Here is a 21,443-nt window from a genome sequence, read left to right on the forward strand (position 1 = left end):
CCTCCTGGACAAGACTGAACATTCTGCACTTTTCCATGAGGAGGAGATTTTTCCAGGCCTGATAAAGAACAGGAACATCCAGTGCAGGATGCTGGAGCTGCATGAGTTTGATCCGATGATCTCCAAGGATCCTCCTAGTGAGCAACAACTGAGACTCCCTTCAGGGGAAATATTTTTTGTTTTAAAGTTTTAAATTCAGTCTCTGTTTTTTGACTTAATCAAACACTTGGACTTTGGTTCAGTTTCCTGGGAAAAGCAGAATTCCCATCCACTCCAGTGCATGATCAGGACGTGGGAAAGGTCCATCCTACCCCCCTCATGCTGAGCAGTGCCTTAGACAAGTTTTCTCCTTGGAATATCAGGCACTTTACAGATAAAAATGTGTTCTATTCCATCTCTGGGGCTCAGCATCCTAAAGATACCAGGACACACCACAGTGGGATGTAATTCCCACCATCAGGCCTCTCCAGAAGACTGGACCACGGCATGGAGAATCAGCAATGGAGGAGGAATGGCATGAATTGTTTTTTTTGAGGTTTTCACTGTTGTTCCAGTTCATCTCCACATTCCCAGGAAAAAGCTTTTTCCCAATATTTAAACTAAACCTACTCTTAGCTTGAACCCGTCCCCCTTTTCCTGTCATTCCTTGCTCTTGGGAATAGTTTGGCCCCATCTTCCCTGTAAATTCCCCTCAGGAACTGGAAGGCCACAATTTGGTCACCCCAAAGCTTCTCTTTTCCAGGCTGAACTATCCCAATTCAGCCTGAGAAAGCTGGGAAATGGGGAAGCACCAGCACTGATTCCCAGTTTCCTGTAGCCATCCCCACTCTCCACAGCCGGATGAGGCTGGGCAGGGAGCAGGATCAGTCCCAGGCTGTGCAGGGAGGAGATTAGGCCAAGCTCTACTCTAAGACCTGGAAAGTGGAGAGGAGACACCCCCCAGCTCAGGTCAGATCCTGGGAGAGCAGTTTGGGATGAAAGCCGGACTTTAGGGAAAGCTGGAAACCATCAGCTGAAGGAACGGAGCCATCCCAGCCCTGCCTCAGCAGGGATTGTCCCGGGGAGGGGGAGAAAAGGGATCAGAGGATCAATTCCTCCAGGCTGGCCCCGGAGATGGGCACTGGGGGAATGTGGGCTTATAAATTCTTCATGGAATCCTGCAGGGACAGGGATTGGTGTCACTTTAAAAAGTAAACATCGGCAGCCTAATGAATGAGTTATATCCCAGGCGCTCCATTCCAGGAGAGGTATTTAACAGGAACTATTGGATTCTCCGCTATCTCTCTATCTGGAACCAGTGCATTATGACCATTAATGGATTTTTGAGGCTGGATTGATTTTTCATTAATTTGGTAAAAATCTTTTCCCTCTCCCATATAATTCTGTCTTAAAACGCCGGCCCTGACAGAGCGATAAGTCACTCACCTCATAATGCAAGGCTGGCTCATAAATCCCGGGATCTGAGGGCTGTGGGGGAGCAGACGGAGCTGAGGGAAGGAGGGGGAAAGGGGGAACCTCCGTGGGACTGGATGGACCCTGCCAGGCAGCTTCCATTACATGAGGAACAGGAAAGATCCCTCAGCAACGGAGCGAGCAGGGATGTGGATGTGATGTTTGTGAGGGCTGATGTTCATCCAGGACTGCATTCCAGAGGCAACCTCATCTTCCCAAGTTTTGGGTTTGTAGGACAGTGCTGGGACACACTGGGATCCGCTCGGTGACCCCGGGTGAGACTGATCCATGTGGTCCCAAAACTGGCAGAGGGGTGGGTATTCTTGGCACTACGTGGTACTTATCCCGGAGATTCCTGGCATGGATTTTGACTTTTCTCTGTGTGGTTTCACCTCTTTGCAGAGGGGCAGCCCTGATCCAAGGTTTTTTACTTCCCAAAGTTGTGTCCAATCCCTGTGGAAGGCAGCCAAGCAGAGGAGAAGAGGCAGCTCAGGACCTGTTTTCCTGAGGGCGTCTGGGATACTCTGGGACTCTGAGATCTTGGATCAAAATTCCAAAGAGCCCCAAACTGAGGTCAGGGTGGATTTCTCTCTATCCCGGTGCATTCAGAAGGAGATTTTCCCTAAAAATTACTCCCACCCTCCCTTGAGTGACCCATGGAACAAATCGCTGAGGGATTTTCAACCCTCCAAGCAGATGCTCTGGGCACAGAGGGAGCTGCCAGGGGAATCCAGGACATCTTGGAAAGAGGTGAAGTGGTTTCTGCACTCTTCGGAATCTGCTGCCCCCAGCACGATCCCCACAAATTCCCCAGGCTGCAGGAAAGTGGGAGAGCCCCACTTTAATTCCCACTATTGGATTTCCTGCCACGTCACCGGTGCATTATCACCGTTAATGGATTTTTGAGGCCGGATTGATTTTCCATTAATTTGGCCCCCAAGAAAATGAGGAATCTTTCTTTTTCCCCCACCCCTTCATCATTCTGCCTTTAAAATCACGCCCCGTGCAGCAAGGCAAGGCAAGGCAGGGTTTCCCATTGGGAAGGAAAGGGTGGAAAAACCAAAGACTCCAGAAAAAACAAGATTCCAGAAATCTTTTCCTCTTCCAGGTGGGAAACCAAGCTCGGAAAAGTTCTGATGAGAGGCCTTAGACACCTCCACACCTGCACAGGTCCTCCCTGGAAGCCTCACCTGGGCAAAGTCTCATTCCCCAGACTGACCTGTTTCTGATCCAAAAAAAAATTCCCTCAAGATCCTATAAAATATCTGGCAGCCTCAGGAGGGTGTCCCGGATTCCACAAAGATCTCACACTGATATTTCTGTACCGAGCCCACATCGGAATCCTGGGGGAAAAAGGAGAAAGAGGTGCCTTGGGGAGGAAAAACAGAGGCAGGAGCTGTGTTCACCATCCCAAATCCCATCCAGCATCCTCACTGCCTCCCTGTCCCATGGATTCAGGGATGCTGGTCCTGTCCCACCATCTGGGGACCAAGGAAGACACAGAAAAGCAGCTCCTTTCTTCTCCCAGGGTGGAGATTTCTCTGCACCCACAACATTCCTGGGACAAAGGGCACTGGTATTCCCTCAATACTGGAGCAGATTTTGTGGACACAGGAATCGGTGATTTCTGGTCACATCCCACCTGGAAAACCCAGAGCAGAATTTTCTGAGAGGCTGCAAACTCTGCAATTTAGGTCCCATCTTAAGGATCTTTCCTGACTTGGGCACATTTTGGATGACACCACAAAGCAGAAACAAGTTGGGATCATAAAAATCCCAGGAAATCAAATCCAAGATCCAGCTTTCTCCCCAGAAGATCTGCAAATGAACATCATTTTTTCTGGGATGTCCTATCTGGAGGTGAGAAATATCTCCCAAGAAAAACTTCTGCTGGCTCCTGGATTATCTCCCAATGGTTGATTAAAACCCATCCTTAATGAAGACTAACGAGCAAATAATCAATACCCACCAGGTCACCCAGGAATAGATAAGCCTCAATAAGCCCTTGGGGAATCAGGGTCTTTATTAAGCAGACAATTAAGAGGATAATGATTATTTGGGCAATTTAAAATTAATAAGATGGGATCGCATGCCATGGAAATGGACACTGATAAACGGAATCACACGTGGCATTGGGAAGGAGTTTTGGGATCGGGTTTTAACCCCAGAGATCGGAGGGAAGGACCAGCACTCAAAATCCTCATTAATCTCACAGTTTAAAGCCAATTTAGAATTTTCCAGTTTTTTGTCTAAATTGTAGAATCCAAAGATATTTGGAAGGAACCTCTGGCAACCTCCTGTCCAAAGCTCTGCTTAACGCCCCTCAACTTTGAGGATTAACTCAGTTTTAGATTTAGAACAGGATGCTCAGAGTTGGCCCCTTCTCCAAGGGAATAAGGAACAGGAGAAGACGAAACAGCCTCAAACTTCTCCAGGAAAGGTTCAGGCTGGACACGGGGGGAATTTCTTCATGGAAAGGGTGATCAGGCATTGGAAGGGGCTGCCCAGGGAGGTGGTGGAGTCCTGGAGGTGTCTGAGGAATGACTGGATGTTGCACTTCTGGTCTGGGGGACAAGTTTGGGTCACAGGTCGGACTCAACAATCTTGGAGGTCTTTTCCAACCTCAATGATCCTGTGATTTTCCAGCTGAGATCTGGATGCCTCCAGGGAGGAAGATCCCACAGGTTCTCCAAATCCCTGGTCGAACATCTGATCACCTTCACCAGCAAATGCTTCTGGTGTATTCCAGGGGGAATTCCGTGTGGCATATCCTGAGTTTTTGGGATTGGTGTCTCTCCTGGATTTCATGGAAGAAATGACCTCCACTCCCAGACGTACCTCTAGCCTTCTTGGATGGAGATGGAGCAGGGATTCTGCATCCAGAGCTGGAAAATATCCATGGATGTGTGCGGGTAGAAGGGGATACAACTTTCGCATGGAATGTTTGCCACATTTGGGAAGAGATCCAGACAGGGAGAATGAGACAAGCAGAGAAGCTCCTTTTTAGTAGGTCTGTTTTAATTGGATGCCATGGATGACATCCCTGGTTTTTGGGCATTCCCGCCTGCTCTGAACAAAGCTGGATGGATCACAAGAAGACCACCTCGTGGGGGATTCTTGCTGCATGAATCCTCTGCCTGTGCAGCTTTCCATGATTTCTCTTTCCATAGGGTGGCACTGGTCGCTGTCACTCATCAAAGCCTGATAATGATGAGGGATAAAAAACACAAATCCCAAACAAGCTGAGCATCCCTGTGGAACATTCCCTGGCGAGAGGCCATCAAAGGAGGCATCGGTGACAAGTTTATGTCACCTCAGGATGGCAAAGCACCTTCCTGCCTCCCTTTCCTCTTCCCAGACAGCTCATTAGAGTTGGAAGCACTGAGGAGGGATCAGTGCTGGAGTCAGGAAGCTCCATCAGCCCTCTGAGCCTGACTTTGATCAGCAGAAACCAAAGGTGTGACTGCAGAAAGGCTGTTCTCTAGTTGGGTTTTGGTTATGTGGGGAAAAAGAGCCTGAAAAAAAGCCTGGAAAAGAGGGTGGAATAATCGCTAAAGGGTCATGGAGAGGGTTGGAATATCTCTGCTCTGGATCCAGAGAGGGATGAGCAGGGGGTGTTCAAACTGGAGGCTCTGGGAAGAGCTCAGAGCTTCATACCAGTGCCTGAAGGGGCTCCAGGAGAGTTGGAGAGGGACTGGGGACAAGGGATGGAGGGACAGGACAGAGGGAATGGCTTCCCACTGCCAGAAGGCAGGGATAGATGGATGTTGGGAAGGAATTCCTGCCTGGGAGGGTGGTGAGGGGCTGGAATGTAATTCTCAGAGTAGCTGTGACTACCGCATCCCTGGAAGCATTCCAGGAGAGCTTGGGCAGGACTTGGAGCCCCCTGGGACAATAGACGGTGTCCCTGTCCTTGGAACAGGATGGTCCTGAAGGTCCCTCCCAACCCAAACCACTCCATGAGTCCATGGAATCATTCCCTCTCCTCAGGGTAGGAGTTGCAGGATCCATGTTGCTCCTCCCAGGTTCTGCCTGACCTGGTCCCGAACTCTCCCAGTGTTTGGAGATCCTTCTCCTTCCAAGACATTCCTTCACTCATTCCATTTGGGAACGTTTGCCTAATATCCAACCCAAATCTTTCCTGCTGTGTCAGCTTCTAAACCTTCCCACCAAACCCTTCCCTCCCTCTGCCTGATTTGTTTATTGGATTCAAAGGCTGGATTTCTCCTCTCAGCCAGAAACAACCCGAATTCCTGCAGGATTTCCCTGAAGTTCCTGCTCTGTCACTCCCTGATTCCGACTATTTGTTTTGGAATCCATCCCCTTTGACCCAAAATGGATTCTCCACCATTTCTGCTCCCTGTACTTTTCTCACCCCCGGTGCTCCATCCAGCAAATTCCACCTATCCAACAACATACCCTGATTAGTGGCTTTCCTTGGAATATGACATGGATCTGTTGGATCTTGAACTCCTGCTGGAAGAGAATTTTCTTCTACCCTGCTGTCCACAGATGGATTTCAACCCGGCTGCATGAAAAACAGGGAAAACAAAAGCTTGGAAGAGAGGGAGGAGGTGTTTGTCTCACTTGCTGACTTCCCTGCAGCCGGGAAACCCACCCCATTTCTTGGAGGTGAAGTCACTGGAATTTAAGCATGGAAGAAGAAAGCCAAGAGCTGATCCTTTGGGAAATGAGCATTTCTTGAACAACAATAAAAAACCCAAACCACATTTGGGAAAGCAGCTGTGATCTGAGTCATCTCCTCATTCCATTTGGGGAGTGAGTGATGCAAATGCTGCTCCAGAACAAATGGAAATCGATAAAAATGTCAGGTCTCATCTCGGAGAGGGATGGGAGAAATTCCTTCCAAAACCACTCTCTGTCCTTCTTTACACCTGCCCACCTCAGCTGGGCTCTGGAATCAGCAGCGTTTGCATTGTGAGCCACAGGAACTCTGCTGGATGCACTGTCAGGAGTTATCCTGACTCCCAAGCCAAACCTTTAGAGATCCTAAGCCTCACTCAGCTGGATTTATTGGGATATGGGGACAAGGACTGTGTCCAGACCACCTTTCCAGCTGCTCCAACTGGATTTTGATAGGAGAGCAAATTCAGACATTTTAACGCTCAGCAATTAACTTGTTAATTTTCATTTTGTCTCCCTGCTGTTCCTAAATCCCAGCTCTTTAATCCCGGGAGGCAATGGAATACAGCCCTAAAAACCTGACCAGGCTCTCCATGACTTTCCAAGTCCTTTTATCCAACTGTTTGGAGTAAAATCCCAGTAGCCAGATGGAAATAAATATGAAGCCTCACTCCACGCCAAGCTGGGATCAGCAAAACCGTGCCTATCCCTGCTTCAGTCATTAATACTCAACTGCGGACTCTGGGGCAGGAAAAAATAATCATAAAACTAAACTGTTATCCAGTGAAAATGCATTCTCTCTCTCCAGAAACGCCTGGAAGCTCGGGCTTTCCGCATCCAGTGGTGGGATTATAACTCACGGCTCTCCTGGCAGCTGGAGCTGTAGCTCCCCATTCATTTTATGGCTGCGAGCATTAACATTTCTGCAGAACATCGGGGCAATTTTCTGCAAAGAATGATCATTTTTTTAGTGACTCGCAACAATTAATTATCTGCCTCGTAACAATTTCCCAGGATGAGTGATCACCAGGGAGAGGCCCTTGGGCACTCAGGGAAGCTCGGAGTGTAATGGCTCAAGTGGCAAGAGGTGAAGGAAGAATATTCGGCAGTTTGGGTGAGAGGCTGCATTGGAATCTGGGGTCGTGATGTGCTTGGAAAACCACCCAGGTCACACCTGAATGTCCTTGGAAAACCACCCAGGTCACACCTGAGTGTTCTTGGAAAACCACCCAGGTCACATTCAAATGTGCTTGGAAAACCACCCAGGTCACATGTAAGTGTCCTTGGAAAACCACCCAGGTCACACCTGAGTGTTCTTGGAAAACCACCCAGGTCACACTTAAATGTGCTTGGAAAACCACCCAGGTCACACCTGAGCAGGTGCAAGATCAGGAATCTTCTTGGAGGTGTCAGCCAGGATCTAAGGAGATCCATGACCTTCTCCCCACTGGGTTGGGAGCAGCTTCCCTGGATGATTCGCAAAATTATTTGGTTTATTTTCAGGAATCTAAGGGAAAATATGGATGGAGCTTTTCCATCCTGTCTTGGATGTAACTGAGGGAATCCTGTAAGGGTTTGGGTTGGAAGGGATCTTAAAGATCATCCAGTTCCACAGGCAGGGACATCTCCCACTATCCCACTATTGCTGCAAGCCCTGTCCAACCTGGCCTTGGGCTTTTTCAGGGATGGGGACAGCCATAGCTTCTCTGGGAATTTCATTCCAGGGCCTCACCACTCTCACAGGGAAGAATTCCTTCCCAATATCCCATCTCTCCCTGCCCTCTGCCAGTGGGAAGCCATTCACCCATTTTCCAGTCACTCCAGGCCCTAGTAAATCATTTATATATATCCATATAAACCTTTCCTACTGGATCCCTTCAGAAACATTTCATGGCATTCACATCATTCCCTAAGAAAGGCCGGACCAGCTCGGCCTGGGAGCTCATCTCCCACCAGGACCTCTAAAACACAAGATCATCTTAATGAAAGCTCCCAAAAATACCATCCCCATTTTCCAAACTGTCCAGTTTGCAACTCCAGAGCCAGAGGCAGTCTCATATTTCGCAGCCCTTCACAGATTTTTCCCGGCTTCATCCATCCAGTTTGTCTTTTCCCTGTTTTTAACCCTTGTGAAGCACCCACAATCATCCAGCATTAACTAAGTATTTCCTGAAGCTCCACCTCATTTTTTTCTGTTCTTTTTCAACCCTTTCCTCTCCCAGTTTCCAGTTTCTCCACTGGAAGAGCCCATGGATAGTTCTACCTCTAAGGGGGGGTTAATCTTGAGCTTTCCAGACTGAAGAGAGAATTTTCCTGTGACTTTCTTTTTCACGTTTCTGCTGCCTCAACACAAATATCTGCACCCTATCCATGCCACAAACAAGGAACATCTCCCAGTTTGGCACCACAAAACCTCAGCTTCACCCACCAGCAGTGACCAGAAGGTTATCCCAGCTCTGAAAAGCTCTCCCTCCAAATTCCGTGTGGGATTCATGTCCCTTAAGTGCCTCCAAAAAAAAGGGAACATCCATCCATGCCATTGCCAAGTCCTTGGGGCTCAGGTCATCATTCATCCGAGTGGGACAAATGTTCTTTGGGATGACAAAATCTCCACGGAATCGCTGCCCTTTGACTACTGAGCGCTCCCAGAGTGAGGTCACACATCCATAACTCCATGAGGATGTGCATTAACCCCGTTCTTTACCCTCTCTGGGTGGGAATAAAGCGCTCACACCCCACACGGGCCAATCCCACGGGAAAAGTGGCCTTCCATGATTTCCATCCCCCGAAAAGAGAGAGCGGGGACTCCCGGGATGGCTGGCGGGGGGAGCTGGAGCCCAGCCCCGCTTGCAGCCTCAATCTGCTGCAGGCAGCACATTCCTGCAGCCTAAGCAAGTTTCCCAATAAAACCCTCTCCTAATCGAGGGAAGAGAGAGAGAGGGAGAGAGCAACTGGGCCACGCTGTCCGTGTGGAATAAGCACTGGAGATTTAAGTGGGAGAGAATTACCTTAAATATGTATCTAAAGAGGGAGAGAATCTATAGGTAAGCTTAAAAAAAAAAAAAATATTAAAAAGCACCACGGAAGAGGAGTAGAACCAATTTCCCAATTCCAATCTCCGGCACGCTGGGATTCAGCTCCTCAGATGTTTCCTGCTCTGCGAAATTGGTTGGGCTGGTGCTGATTTGGGCTCATTGTGGCACATTTATGAGGGGCTGTCACACGCCTGGGACACGGTGATGGATTGACCGGACTCCCCGGAGCTCCGGGAAGGTGGGGAGGGAGGGGGAAAAGGTGATGGGAGTGAGGAGAGAGGGTGGGAGATGGGGGCAGAGGGAAGAGGAGGAGGGGGGGAAACCATCCCAAATCGATTCCGCTGGCAATAAACAGCCAAAGCCTGGGGGGAGGATCATGGATAGGGAGCCGGGGAGAGGCTGGAGAGAAAACAGCAACTTAAGCAATTTGTTGCACAGTTCCCAGGGGTTTATTACGTGGGATTTACAGGAAAAACAAGACTTGGTGCTGCCAGGGTTGAGAATCCCAGATAAAACTGCACAGATGGATCCCATCTCCCAGTCCCAGGATTTGGGGACCTCTCTGACAGCGGAATTTCAGGGGGATTTTCAGAGTGGGGGGAGCAGAGCAAACAGGAGAGAGGGTAAAGATGCAATTTAGGGTTTCTGTAGCATCAATCTCTTGGATATCCGATTCTCTCCCTTCCCTCCTTCTGTGCGTGGATCCAAGGAAAATGTTTCCTTCATCCTGTAAAACAGAAAAGATCAAATAAGTCGGGTGGCCATTGATAACAACCGATGGGTGTAAAAGAGGTATAGATGTATTGATCCTTATCTGAGACGGATGGGCTCTGTCCAAATCCATCTCCCCGGCATATTTATCCATCCTCAGATCTCCCTCCAGGCCTTTTCCCATCTCCACTATCGATGCTTATCAATTTCCCTATCAAACTTGATGCCTGTCAGGCTCCCTCCCTCCCACAAAGCATCAACCAGACAAGGGTGAGGGACAGCCCGATGTATCCAAAAAATACCATGTGAAAATGGCATCAAACCCTCTTCTTGTCCCACAGGGTCTGGAAGAAGCTGCTGGGAAAGCCTCAGGTGGTCCCCAAATCTCAAGGTGGTCCCCAAAGCCAAGCCTGACCCCAGGAGTGGTAATTCCAAAAACCTGGGAGCAAAAGAGGAGGAAGGAGAAGCAGGAATCCCCCAGGGGAGCTCCGGTTTTCCTCTTGGTCATGGAAGAACTGTGGGCTTGTCCTGGTTGGGGATTCAATATCCCTGAAGTGTCCCAGGCCAGGCTGAACGGGGATTAGAGCAACCTGGGGTAGTGGAAGGTGTCCCTGCCCATGCCAAGATGATCCAACCCAAACCATTCCATGATTCCATGGATCATTTTTCATATCCAGGACAGGATGGGAGGTGGGTTACTATCATAGGGAACAATTTAGTCTCTCCCCAGTCCCTGTCTCCAGGTTGTCTCCAACTTTTTTTGCTGTAAATTTCCAGTTTTTCAGGAAGATCTTCTTGATATTCCCATATTCCAATCCTTGTTACTACTCCCTAAAGGAGTGGAACAACAGAGGGAAAAGTGGTTTTCTAAAATCCAATCGTAAATTCCAGCAATATTAATATTGACTGTCCAGAGCCATAATGCAGGAAATATATGGATAATATGATCCCTTCTCCACAAAATACATCCTAATAAATAATTATATCATCCTGTAAATCTTCCCTGTGCACTAATAAGCAAATTTTTCCTACAGAAAATCCTGTGCTTCATCCCATTCCCAGCAGATATATCCCTTTTTATAATTACACATGGTGTCGATTTCAAATCCAGTTAAAAATGTGCAAACGGAGTCAATTTTTACGCCGTAATTTTGGGTGATATAAAGTCCAACATCCAGACCCCCCTTCCTTGTGCTCCTCATCCCTGATCCCGACATTAAACTGCTCCACTTAGTCCGGGTACCTGGAGCCAGGCGGGCTGACCTCATTAAAATGGATTAGTGCAGGAGTAAAATCTAAAAGGTAATAAAAATTGCTAATATTTTTTATCAGGACACACATGGATTTTCCTTTTTTTTTTTTTCTTTTCGCTCAGTGGATAAAGCTCTTCCTCAGGTATCCAAATATCCTGCAAATACCCACATTTTCGGTATTTTCCTCCAGGCAAGATGTTAGGAGTGAGCTGGAGAAGTGAGGCTGCTTTGCTTTTTACTTCTTCTGCTGTTCCAGGAAATTCCACAGGCAATGGAGTGATGTGAGATGAGCTAAAGTTTATGAAAAGGTGGAATTCCTATGGACACGCCATTAAAATGTTCCTGGTTTTATTAATCATATCAAGTCCCGATAAAAACTTCTAATTCTCAAAACAGCCGGATGAAAGACAGGCAGGAATTTTTAATTTGCCTCATTGTTTTTTTTTTTTCTTTCTTTCCATCAGAAATGGGTCCTGTGGGGTAATTTCCAGGGATATGTCCAAGGAGTTTTGCTTCTTGGATCATAACCACAGGTGATGGAGCAGAAAAGGGACAAGGAAATGTGGGGATTTAAGGCCACATCCGGAGGCACTTGAGCCAGGAGAATCCTGGAAACACCAGTGGGAAGGGCATCAGTGTTCCCACAGGGAAGAAGATGGACAAGCCCCACCTCAGCCATTCCAAGCTAATTTAAGCTTGGAATGCCCATGCTCACCGAATTCTGTCCAGCAGGATCGGCTTCTTCCAGGTTTGTTTTTTTTTTTGTTTTTTTTTTTTGGTTTTTTTTGTTTGTTTGTTTGTTTGTTTGTTTGTTTGTTTGTTTGTTTTGTTTTTGGTTTTTTTTTAAATAAATCCTTCTTGCAGGCTTATGGAGTTAGAAGGGATCTCAAAGCTCATCCAGTTCCAAACCCTGCCATGGGCAAATTTCCACAACCTCAGGTTGCTCCAAAACCCACCCACCCTGGCCTTGAGCACTTCCAGGGATGTGAACACTCCTTGGTGAGCTCCTGGACAACCTTGGGAGGTGGGAATGCAGCTGGAATGTGGCTCCATCTTTCCTTAACCACCACAGAGGCCAGACTGTGGGGTTTGGTTGATGGCAGCAGCCTGGAGGTGGCTCGTAAATTCATGGAGTGGGAAAGAATCCCACCTTAAACCAGAAGTGGGAAGTGGAGGCCAAGTGTGCCAAGGGTTTTTTTGGATGGGCTCAGACAGGATCTCCACGATCCTGGTGGATTTAATCTGCCTTTTCTGGGAAGAAAATAGGGATTCGCTCACACCAGGCGTGTGGGATGTGGTTCTGTCCCTGGGAATGGGTAAAGGGAAGGAACAAAAGCCACGATGAGATGGCCTTATCCCAGGGAAAATTCCTGAAGGGATTAGGATTCACATCCCAGTTGGAGTTCATATTCCCATATCATCACAAAAAAAAGGGGAGAAACTGGAATTTGCAGACAGAAAAAAACCCAGATTCAGCTGATTTAGTGGGATCAAAACTAGGGCCAGGGAGGGAAGCCTTCAGCCTCTTTTCCCAGCTTTCCAAAACAGGAAAATAACGAGGAATATGGGATTTTGAAGTCTCTCAGAAGGAAGGTCTGGCTGTGGGTGACCTGCACCTCCAGGCTCCCCCCATTCCCAGCTCCTCCAGAAGGAATTAAAAATCACATCCTCCCTTGCCCCCGGCGCTCTGGGAAGCCCTGGGAATGATTTACTCAGCGCAGGGGAAGGATTTATCAGTTCTTGGAACCGGTGTTTATGAATATTCCTAAAGAGGAAAATCAATCCCTTCTATCATAACATTGCCATTTTTCTAAATGATAGAACAAGCATTTTTATCCACCTCGTGCTGCCTGCTGGAGAATCGATAGGAATTACGAGCTTCTCCCTGGATTTACTCATGTCCTGGCATCGGCCTCTCCTGGCCCTGGAGCCAAGGCAGGGAAGGTGCTCGGAGTCCTGGATGTGCTTCTTGTACCTCTCCCCTTTTTCCTCCCTGTTTATCCCACTTTTACCTCCTTGATTTTCCAGCTCGGTCTTCCCAGTTTCCTCAAAGTGAGGAGAAAAGGCTCTGGGAAGCATCAGGAGGTTCAAACCAAAAGAATTCCCCTCTGATCCATGCCCAGCTTGGATTAAATACCTGGAGGCACAACATATCTGTGGAAAAAGTTTTCCCTTTTTTTTTTTCCTCTTACCAGTGAATCCAGTTTAAATGAAAACTGGGATCGCTGAAACCAACCAAATCCCTTAAAATATGTCACAATTTTGGTAAACTTTGCATATTTTTTTTAAATAGGTCCCTGGAAGATATTTCTTTTCCCTACATTTTTCTGAACCCTAAGCAAAAGCAATCCAAGGGAAAAGCCGTAACAGAATCCCCAAAATCCTCTCTCCTCTCAGGTCTGATCCCCGTGCTGCTGGATATCCATCAATCCATCCCTGAGAAGATTATTCCCCTCTCCTGTGCATGTCTCCATGTTTAGGAAGTTCACCACTCTTCCCCTACTCCTGGAATTACTCCCAGCTCCAGGAGGCTCCTTCCTGCTGCTCTGATCCATCCTGCTCTGATTAACTGGATGCTTTTCCTCCTCCCCCATGGAATTATCACCTTGTGTATGGAATCACTGAATCCCAGAATGGTTTGGGTTGGGATATGAGGATCCCTGCCATGGGCAGGGACACCTTCCACCAGCCCAGGTTGCTCCAAGCCCTGCCCAGCCTGAGCTTGGACACTTCCAAGGATGTGATCCCACAATTTTGTGCATCTCTTGCACATTTCACACCAGGATATAAAACAAATCCTTGGATTCAAGCAGGGATCAACCCCGGAAGAAATGTTCCTAATCCTCCCCCATTAATATTCACTTGTGTTGTCCTCACCTCTATATTTTTATAACCTCAGGAACAACTTTTTCCTATTTCTGAGAATTCCTGGTTCCCATCTCTTCCTGGAGATCCTGGCTTAGGGATGTTCCACATCTCCCTTAGGATTTCTGTCCCCATAAACCAGATCTACTCCCTCGGAAACCCAGATATTCCCTTCGGATTCACCCGGGGTCACCTCCGTGGGGAGAAGAGGAGAGTTCAGAGCCTCCAGCCCTGAGTTGAGCCACTTGGAATTTTTTTTTTTCCTTCTTGGCAGCCATGGATCTTTGCAATAAGGGCCGGCAGGGCAGCCATAAATCCCACTAAAGGTAAAAGTGATTGATTTTAGAAGACACTGTTTAAGAATTTGTTTTTCTAATGGATCCTAAAGTCCTGTCATCAATTTTGCCAAGCTCAGCGGTGCCAGGAGGCTGCTGCATCCCGGCCGGAGAGGAGGAGGGGGATGCAGAAAAGAAGGAAAGATGGAGTGGGTAAAACAGGGATGGAGGAGAAGGAGGGGGGCTGCAAGAAAAAAAACTGAGTTCATCATCTGTCCCTTTCCAGCTGCAATATCCTAAAATGTGGATTAAACCCGACCATAAATACTAATCCATTAGTTGCTCTTTCACACGCTCCTGGCTGGAATGCTGCTTCCACGAGAATCTATTTGAATATCAATGTGGCTCCATGTAAAACTGCTTCCCTTGGAGTTGCAGATGAAGGGCAGGCGTGGAGGGCCTGTGCTTTAGGGATAGGGCACCGTATCCAGGGCGGAATCAGGAGGTAATTATTGAAATCCTTCCTCACTCCCAAAGCTTCCTCAGAGCTGACCAAAAAGCTAAAAAAAAAAAAAAAAATCAGGAAAAAAAAAATAGGAGAATAGGAGCAAATCAGGCAGTGTTGCCTTGGTCTTTAATGGGACATTAAAAGAAAGCACTGTGTTATTTTTAATTCCATCCAGGGATTGCATTGATTTGCTTCCTTCCCAATGATGGGAATGGCAAACACGGCCAAGGGATGCATCCCAAGGGCTGCACTGAGGGAAGGGAATTGCTCTAAATAAATAAAACCCACCCCCCTCCCCTCCCAGCTGTGGAAGAGCCTAGAAGGTTCTCCGCAAAACTCCTGCAATCCTGATCCCATCCCTTCCTGCTGTCCCTTACAGGGATTGGTTTTGTTTTGTGGGGTCTGGGAATACAGACAGAGAGAATTGACAAAATCCCAGAATCTGAAGGAAAATTGTCCTTGTTTATCAGGACGCAGAGACCTCGTCTGCCCGAGGCAGCTCAAGGATCTGTGAAACCCTGGAAATTATCTATAAAACTGAGATTTGTGGCCAAAGTTTCATTGTGGCTGAATTTTATAGAATTATGGGATGGTTTAGGTTGGAATGGACCTTAAGGATCATCTTGGTCCAACCCATCCCTGCCACGGGCAGGGATGCCCCACACAAGACCAGGGTGCTCCAAGCCCAATCCAGCATGGACTTGGACACTTTCAGGGATCCAGGAGCAGCCACAGCTTCTCTGGGAAACCTGTGCCAGGGCCTCAGCACCCTCACAGGGAAGAATTTCTTCTCAATTTCCCATCTAACTCTCTCCTCTGGAAGTTTGAAGCCTTTCCCCCTTTACCTGCCATTCCAAATCTTTTCCAAAGTCCCTCCCTGTCTTTCTTGCAGGATCCCTTCAGTCCCTGGAAGGCCACAGTTAGGTGTCCCCAAATCTTCTCTTTTCCAGGCTGAACAATCCCAATTCTCCCAGCTTTTCCTCACAGCAGAGCTGCTCCATCCCTCTCATCACCTTGGTGCCTCCTTTGAGCTCTCTCCAACAGCTCCATGTCCTCCTTGTGCAGGGAATCCCAGAGCTGGACGCAGCATTCCTGGTGGGATCTCCCCAGAGAAGGCTGGAGGGGCAGAATCAGCTCATCCTTAACTACATTAAAGCAAAAATTGGGTGGAAAATCTGAGGGTTTTGGGTGACTGACAAAAAACAGGGGGTGTAGATCCCTGGAAGTGTTCAAGGCCAGGCTGGATGGGAATTGGAGCACCCTGGTCTAGTGGAAGTTGTCCCTGCCCATGGTTGAAACCAGATGATCTTTAAGATCCATTCCAACCCGAACTATTGCAGGAGTTTATGAACATGGACACAGATAAGAGTCTCTTCTTAGCTGGCATTAAGGCGATGGGTGAAATCCTCATGGATTTTTCCAGACAGATCTTTTTTATGCATCCCAAGCCTTTTGTAGAATCATGGAATGCTTTCGGCTGGAAGGGACCTCAAAGACCATTTCATTCCAAGCTTCTGCCATGGAGGAGGTCAAGTAGTCAGGACCCTCAGAGCTGTATCTACATTTCTTTTCTTCTCCTTCCTGCCTTCCTCCAGTCCCTGCTCCATTCCCGGATTTCTGGAGGATTGCTCCTCATTTTCCAGTTTTAAACCCTTCACCACAGACCAGTGGCCCATTCCTAGGTCAAACAGATTTTGGACCTCCAAGGATTTTTGGAGAGCAAGGACTCCAAGCAGCTCAAAAAATACGCTGGGAGACTGGGGATTTAAGAATTTTAGGAATCAAATGGCAGCTGAGCTGAAAAAGCCTGGATAAGAGGAATATCCACAAAAAGCACAGGAGATTTAAGGACTTTCAGGGATCTGGGCTCTTGTGTTTTCCCAGCAGACAGGAGATTCAACAGAGCACTTTTTTTTTTTCATGGGAACGTCACAAAACGCATGGGAAAGAAAGGAATTTCAGCGGATAAAGAGTTCTGGGATGCAGCAAAGATGCAGGAAAACCCTGGCAGCATGGATACTGCTCCTGGCTCCGAGGATCCTTCCAAACCTGACTCTGCAAGGAATCTTTGGGAATGACACGGACTTGATTCCTGGGCTCTGCTTCTGCACCAGCTGCTCCCTTTTCCACGGAGCTGATGGAGGCCGGGAAGGAGGAAGGCCCCCCCAGTGCCAAGCACGGAGCACTCCCTGCATCCCTGCATCCCTGCATCCCTGCATCCCTGCCCTTCTGCCTCCTGCCTCCCTCCTCTCCGAGGCCTGGCAGAGGCTCCTTCCCTCTCCACGCCTCATCCATCAAGCCGGATTTGCTGGTTGCCCACCCCACCTTCCCGGGCCTGTCAATGTCCGGGGAAAACAATGATAAATAAACTGGCACCGGAGGGATTCTCTCCTGCTGCTTGATTTATCTTTTATTTGTGTTGCAATCTCAGCCCCCTCTCCTCTCCCCCTGCACCCCCATCCTTAACTCTTCCCCCTCTGCCTCAGGCTGTTTTCCTACCTGTAGCTCCCAGAGCCAGCACGTGGATTTTTCCAGGCTTTTTTTGATCCTGGCTGGATTAGGCTCCTGAAGAAAATCAGATGTACCCACAAAGCCCTGGTGGAAGGTCAAAGAGGGGACATTGCAGGATCTAGGACCAATTTTTAGAGCCTTCCTGGCTCCAAAGTGTCTTTCCAAGTGCAGAGCAGTCTCCGAGAAAGTTTTTGGAGGAATTTTGGCATGGAAAGAGCAAAAAAATCCATGTGTCACACAGAAATTGCACTGTGCCAGGCAGATCCAAGCCTGGATCCACATCCAGGGGAGGGTTTCCCTAATTCTCACCTGGACTAACGAATTCTGTCACTTTGGGCCTCTCACCCTTGATGGTGTGAGAAGATCCCATGGAAATTTTCCCTGCTACTTCTTTATTCCCTCTTTATAGGATCATGGAATCATAAAAGTTTGGAATTAGAAGGGACCTTTGACCAGTCGCCTCCACTATCCCAAGTTGTTCCTAGCTCCATCCAACCTGGCCTTGGACACTTCCAGGGATGGTGCAGCCTCAGCTTCTCTGGGAATTCCATTCCAGGGCGTCACCACCCTCATACGGAATAATTCCTTCCCAATATCCCATCCAACCCTGCCCTCTGGAAGTGCAGGTTTTGAACACTCACAGGGATGGTGATTCCAGCACTTCCAATGTTTGACCACTTCTCCAGCGAGGAAATCTTTTCCAATATCCAACCTGAACCTCCCCTGCTGCAACCTGAGTCCATTTCCCCTTGACCACCACTGTTTTCCAGGGAAAACAGGAATACCATGGGCCATGAATTAATTTGTTACCTGTGCAGGGCAGTTACAGGTGAGACTTCAGCTCCTCTGCCACCACAACAAGGATCAGAAACCAGCCAGGAAAACCCTATGGACATTCCAGCCCTACAGATATGTTGGAAGCTGGCTCAGACCAGAATTGCCCTGTCCTCTGTGTGTGTTTGGAAGCACTGGAATGTGGGACTGGAATGACACCTTTATGGCTCCTCTTTTCCATCATCACCAACTAGTTGAAGGCTGTATCCTTCTTTCTCCAGGTGTGGACACCAAGGATCTGATGTCTGAGGCAGCAGCACCAGAGCAGAGAGGAATTGTTCCCAAAAATAATTACTTTTAAAATTTATTCCTTTTTTTTCTTTAAGGAAATCCATATAGTCATTAAAATTCACCACAGGATTCACCTGTGGCCTGTTGAAGTCAACTGGAGATTCCCAAGATTTAAAGTTTTGCGTTAGGCCGTGGAGAAATCCCACCTGTGCTCTCCAAACCTTATCCCTGCCCCTGCCTGCTCTAGGAAAAATCCTATTTTCTGTATTCATCCTAATTTCCAGTTTTGGCGCTCTCCAGATTCACGGAATTCTTCTGGACATGCTCAGGAACCCTTCAGCCTTAATTAGTCTGCACTGATGAAGTCCAAGCTTTGCTGTCACGTCTGTCACCATCCCTGGAGGTGTCCAAGGCCAGGCTGGGCAGGGCTTGGAGCAACCTGGGACAGTGGAAGATGTCCCTGGTGGAATGAGATGATCCTTAAGGTCCCTCCCAACCAAAACCATTCAGTGATTCCATGATTTATGGTTTCTCATCAAAGCAGGGACACTTTACCCCAAATATTCAAAAATTCCATGGCCAGCATTCCATATTTCTTTTGTCCAATATTCGGGAAACCTTGTTCAGGACACTCCACAGGGCATCCAGCTGCCAAATTCTTGGGCTGGAGCCACCACTGTTGGGAGCCAGGCTTTGGAATGTTACCTGTGCCATGGAATCACATCCTACTCCAAGCTTCATTTTTCACTGCTTATCTGGGCTAGAGAGTGATTTAAAATATTCCTCACAATCACCCCCACTTCCCTCGACCACCTTTTGCTCATGGAAAGCTCCAGGAAAACCTTGGCTGTTATTAAGATGTTTCTTCCTAAGGAAGGCACTTCCATAGCACCCAAAGCGATAAAAATCTATGGAATGTTAAATCAAACATTCCCCTCCTTTATTTGCCTCTCGATTGCTGGGTATTGCATCATCTCCATCCTTCCCTTTTTTTTTTTTTTTAAAGTGCCATAAAATTAAGTCTGGCTCTGGCAGTCTAGGAGTTTATGATTAATCAATTACTTAATCAATTACTTAGAGGAGTTATCTATTAAAAATCCGAATGTGATGCTCGCTGCACTTCCAATAAAACTTCATCCAGGCAGAGATTCCTGGACTAATCCTTTCCTCCTTATTCCCAGTAATTGTGTTCAGAGGATCACAGGAGTCATTAAATAAACAGGGTGTGTTAAAAGTGTGCGCAGCTTAACGAGGAAAATTACTTAATTAATGATAGATGGGGTTGGAACAGATTAATTGAGGAGCACTTTCCACCAACTTTCTTCAGCCTGATCTATTTCTTCCTTGGAAAATCAAGGCCAGGTTGGATGGGGCTTGGAGCAGCCTGAAAGGGGGTGGAAAAAGATGATCGTTAATCCTTCCAATCCAGGCCATTCCATGATTCTAGGATAATCTGTGGCTCTTGATCTTTAATCCTTCCAATCCAGGCCATTCCATGATTCCAGGATGATCTGTGGCTCTTGATCTTTAATCCTTCCAATCCAGGCCATTCCATGATTCCAGGATGATCTGTGGCTCTTGATCTTTAATCCTTCCAATCCAGGCCATTCCATGATTCCAGGATGATCTGTGGCTCTTGATCTTTAATCCTTCCAATCCAGGCCATTCCATGATTCTAGGATAATCTGTGGCTCTTGATCTTTAATCCTTCCAATCCAGGCCATTCCATGATTCCAGGATGATCTGTGGCTCTTGATCTTTAATCCTTCCAATCCAGGCCATTCCATGATTCCAGGATGATCCGTGGCTCTGCAGAAGTGAGTTGGACCATGAACAGCAGAGGATGAGGATAGAACAGGGCTCTGGGATATGCTCAGAACCTCGTTTTAGGGAAGGAGTGGGTGGTTGTGCTCACCTTGCCAGAAAACAGATCCCTCTTCCGCATAATCGTGTCCAGGAGAGGATTCCAACCGTTCCCACAGCCTGTGGAGTCATCACCTCCAGGATCCCAAGGAGAGCTCGTGACTGGAGCTGGCTGGATGTCATCACATCCCAGCCCCTGTTGTCAGCAGCACAGCAAGGAGCAGACAGGGCCTGGTGCCTTAATTAGCAAAGACAGCCCCAAATTAACGAGAGGGGTTGGAATTCCCCCGCCCTGCCAGACATCTCCCCTTTTCCCACATTTTGACAGCACAGCAGGTGGGAAGGGCTGGGGCCTCTCCCAGGCTCCACGTTCCCACTCCCAGTTCACGCAGCGGAGTTGTCACTTTGCGGAGCTCGTTGTCACTTTGCGGAGCTCACAGAGGCACCGAGCAATTAAAGATCCCACGGAATTCCTGTCCCCCTTGGAGCCTGACATCTCGGGAGCGACAGGGACCGCACTGCAGCTCTGTCCCCAGCTCGTCCCTGTCTTGGCCCACGCAGGCAGCGCTCAGTGGGGCTCATTTGTTTGCATTTGCCTGGTGCCTTGACATGATGAAGTAAAAAGTTTTAATATTCCAGCTCCATGAATTTTTAATGCCTGGCTCCTGCTCCCGTGTCATTATTTGCCTGCGCTTCAGCACTTTCCCAGCACGTTTGTTTGGATAATGTTCCCTTAAAGGGAAAAGGGAATGGGGGGAGCCTGTACCTCTCTCCCCATAGTGACCATTAAATTCCACACCTGGTGTTCCACAGGTGCTGGCAATGCAAATTTCCCTCAGCCACCCTATTTGGAGCAAAAGGAACGGGAGAAATCCGGCCTGGAGGTTGGAAATGAGATTCCAAAGGGATTTGGGGTGGAGAGAATATTTCTGCTCTTCCCAGCTCTTCCTCACACTACTCCTGCCCTATGGCATAGGGAAGAGAGGATGAGAGTGACAAGGAGGAAGAAATGGAGGGAAAAGAGGGGTGTGTAGGATTTTAGGATGAGTGGAAAATGGAACAGCACTGGGAGATGGCACAGGCCTTAGCACTGGTCCGGGGTGTCTTCCTGCAGTCCCACTGACAGACCTTGAGAAGTGGGAAAAATGGGATAGACAGGATAGATCAGGTGGAGAAATGAATGGATCAGCGCTGCATCAGGCAGGAGAGGAATGGGGTCTGTCCAGGAATCATAAAATAATTTGTGTTGGAAAGGACCTTC

At 48.0% G+C, this 21,443-nt stretch overlaps 1 long non-coding RNA gene across 1 annotated transcript; it reads right to left on the reverse strand.

Moving 5' to 3' along the window:
- Window positions 1-3,457: 3,457 nt before the first annotated feature.
- LOC146768500 (uncharacterized) lies at window positions 3,458-20,952 on the reverse strand. The gene is made up of 2 exons (XR_014953143.1): window positions 5,872-20,952; window positions 3,458-4,653 (listed from the first exon to the last, which is right to left on the reverse strand). It is a non-coding gene; the product is annotated as an uncharacterized LOC146768500 (long non-coding RNA).
- Between the last annotated feature and the right edge of the window lie 491 nt (window positions 20,953-21,443).

Source organism: Lonchura striata, chromosome 2 (genome assembly GCF_050655825.1).
Source record: "Lonchura striata isolate lonStrDom1 chromosome 2, ASM5065582v1, whole genome shotgun sequence".
Classification (NCBI taxonomy): Eukaryota; Metazoa; Chordata; class Aves; order Passeriformes; family Estrildidae; genus Lonchura; species Lonchura striata.